Genomic DNA, 3,707 nt, shown 5'->3' with positions numbered 1-3,707 from the left:
TTCCAATTTTCCTAGATTCATACTTCGTACATTCCATGTTCAGTTTATTAATGGATGTTTGCAACTGTTTCTCCTCAATTTGAGTCATGCCATGTCAGCAAATGGAGGTCCTGAAAGCTTTACTTTATCATCATCATTAAGGTTGGTTCTACTCTGATGAAGCAGGTCTTTCTCAGTCATATTTTGAGTGCCTTCTAACCTAAGGGGCTCATCTTACTGCACTGTATCGGACAATGTTTCGGGGCTATTCATAAAGTTTTCTAGTAATGTAACAGACAGTGTTTCTCTGCTATTCATAGGGTTTTCCCTGGCCAATTCTTTGAGAAGTGGATGGTCTCTTCCTTCTTCCTAGTCTGTCTCAGTCTGTAAGCTGCTTTGAAACCTGTGCACCATGTGCAACCTTTTTGGCGTTTGAAACACTGGTGGCACAGCCTCAAGCCTCACAGCAACATGCAAGCCACCACAATAGGACAAACTGACAGACAATTTTGTCTCCCTTAGCTGTTCGAAACCTCTCTGCCCTCCCCTTACTTGGATCCTGCCACCTTGTCGTCCCTGGCTTTCCCTCCTTCCTGCCTTTTGGGTGGGTCCTGTCTCCCTCCCCTTACCTGGATCCTGCCACCTTGTCCCCAGCTTTCTCTCTTTCTTGCCTTTTGGGTGGGGCCCAAGACTAATGCAGAATCTGCAAAACATCACATAATGTGGATAAACTTGGAAAACATTATGCTGGATGAAATAAGTCAATCACAGGACAAATATTGTATTAGTCTGCTATTGTAAAATGTCAAGTAAAGGTTTATATATATACATACAAGAAAACTTTCTTTGTTGGTTACCTGGGATGGGAGGGAAGTAGAAGCTAAATTCCTAGATAGGTCTTCAAAGTGACATCTTTGTTCTTTAACACTCTAAAGAGGTCTTTTGCAGCAGAGTTGCCCAATGAAATACGTCATTTGATTTTCTTGACTACTGTTTCCATGGGTGTTGATCCAAGTAAAAGGCAATCCTTACTAACTTCAATTTTCTCTCCTTTTGTCATGGTGTTGCTTATTGTTCCAATTGTGAGGGTTTTTGTTTTCTTTATGTTCAGGTGTAATCTATACTGAAGGCTGTAGTCTTTGATCTTCACCAGTAAGTCTTCTTCACTTGCAGCAAGCAAGGTTGTGTCATCTGCAGACTGCAGGTTGTTAATGAATCTCCAACCCTGATGCCACATCTTTCTTCATACTGTCCATGATACAGTATCAAGAGAGATGGGGGGAAAAAATCAAGGTGTAGAAAAGTATGCAAATATGCTATTATTTGTGTGCAAAAAATAAAAGTATAGGTATTGAACCTACGTGCCTAAACACACTCCAGTGCCTTTTCCAGGGTAGGATTCTGCCTCTGCCCTTCCCAGGCTGTTTCCTTCCTTGCCATCAAATACCCCTACAGCCCTGGGTTATAGGGAGCCCACTCAGATTGAACTCTTTGTTTGCAATGCCAAGTTGGGCAGCAAGGTATGAAGTACATTCTCTCTCTTCTGGGACAAGTCCCATTGCCTGGTTAGAGCATGTAGCCCAGTTTTCCAGAGTATTCCATGGAGAATGAAGATGTCACTACTTATATGGTCAAATAATTCTCACAAATGCTGTATACACTTGCATATTCACAAACACATTAGCATAGTACAGTTGGTAAATATTCTGCATTATAGAAAAATGGTTGTCCTGTTTACCAGTTGTTTACTCCACCATTGCCTAAGTTTATTTGACTAAGGGACCTCCCAAACAAGGTTGTGACCAACCTCAAAAAAACAAAAGACTAGGAGAGAGAGAGATACCCCATAAGGAGGCAAAATTCAAAATCCAATATCTAATTCTAGGATTTGATGATTATATTCATTTCAGACTGGGAAAATGAACCAGATCATGAAAAGTAATAAATCAGAAATTGAGAGGCAAGCAGGAGGGAGAGCAGGCAGGAATGTTGAAGGTGACGGCAGGCAATGGGCCATAAATCAGGAACTAAGAGAACACAAATGCCTGAGAGGAAGCCAAGGTCAGTGGTTCCACCCTGGGCAGCCCATTAGGAACCATTAAAAAGCCACTGGAGTGAAATAGTTATAGACTCTTCCCCAACAGATGCTTAAAAGATTACTGGTTCACGTTCCATTCATCTGGATCCTCTGAGGCAGGACTGCCAATACGATTATGCATGCTGTAGACCTAAGGGGGTGCTGTGAAGGTGGCAGACTATACATTTGTATATTTTTTGCCATAATTTTCTGGCAGAATTTTTCTAACAAAATTTTTATATTACAACAATTTTCTGGCAAATTTAAGTAAAGATCCATGTAAAAGGGGTGCCTCAAGACCAGAAGAACTATATGGTACCTGGCTACCAGTGCCAACCATTCAGCAAAGGATCAAAACTGGAGATCCTGGATAGAGTGGGAGGGAAAACATGGAATAAAATCCCAAAACACAATAATGACCAGAATTACTGGTTGGATGGAGTCTGGTGAGACCCCCAATACTATGGCCCTGGGATACAATTTGGGCCTGGAATAAAGCTCACTCCCAGGGGCTGGTTCTCAGCCCAATAGTAAACAAGATGTACATGCAGACCAGTCAACCCAAGGTGACGCACCCACATACTCTATGGAGATGCATCCCTTGGAGCAATTGACCACGGGCACCAGAGGGGCAACATTCGCATGGAGAAAATGCAGGACACATAGGAGTGCATAACTATGAGGGGCATTGGGGGGGAGGTTACTAGACAGGGAAGAGAGGAGATTGGGTTAGGGTTGGAAAAAAAAAGAATTAAAAAAAAAGAGAAAAGGGGTGCCTTTTCCTAATCTATCAATTTATGCAAAGGTGCCATATGAGCTAGCAGCCGCGCTGTCCCCAAGATCTATTTAGTCCATGGAAGGCCATGGGGGTTAATGGCAGGAACCAGTTCTTGCAATCAAGTGATCTGCATTCTACAAGCAGCTCCATTTTGTTGTCACCTTTTCTAGATCTGCATGTCCTCCTTAGCAAAATGAAATTTGGTTCTAGATGTCCTGTCAGTTATCTGAAGATCCTATATACTTTCTCACCTTTGGCCCTTCCCATACGCTGGTGTTCCTAGTTGGAATCCTTACCCTTTACTCATCACCAGGTTGATTCTCCACATCCTTCAGGTCTCAGCATAAATGCCAAATTTTCTGGAAGTCTTCACTTCTACCTTGGTTAAGTTCCCTTACTGAAGGCTTCCATAATCCAACCTCTACCCTACATCATAATTCTCATCAGATACCATAATTATTGATTTCAGTGTTTGTCTTTCCTAGCAGAATATAACCAACCACAATTTGGATGGGAAACTTCTCTCCTGTTCAGGGCTATATTTTCACTGTTAAGCACACAATGGGAACTCAACAAGCACTTGTTAACTAAAGACATGAATGATCTCAACATTTATATGGAAATCAACAAGTCTTAATTTTAAGATATTTTTCTGGATCTAGTGCACCTTGCAATTAAGTTTATCAAAGTAATTCAATTCACTTGTTACCTGCTTAAGAAAGTCAATTGCACAAGAGGTACGGTCAACAAAGACAAATCCTTTTACATATACAGTACTGTGTTATCAGTGATAACAAACATTAATCATCTATGGGTAAATAGATGGGTAGACAGGCTGAATGATCAGGTATGTCTAGGCAAAAGGGAATATAC

Source organism: Orycteropus afer, unplaced genomic scaffold (assembly GCF_000298275.1).
Source record: "Orycteropus afer afer isolate SDZICR_OR568_19922 unplaced genomic scaffold, OryAfe1.0 scaffold00304, whole genome shotgun sequence".
NCBI lineage: Eukaryota > Metazoa > Chordata > Mammalia > Tubulidentata > Orycteropodidae > Orycteropus > Orycteropus afer.
The sequence above is the reverse complement of the archived record's forward strand: the minus strand, read 5'-3'. Positions refer to the sequence as shown.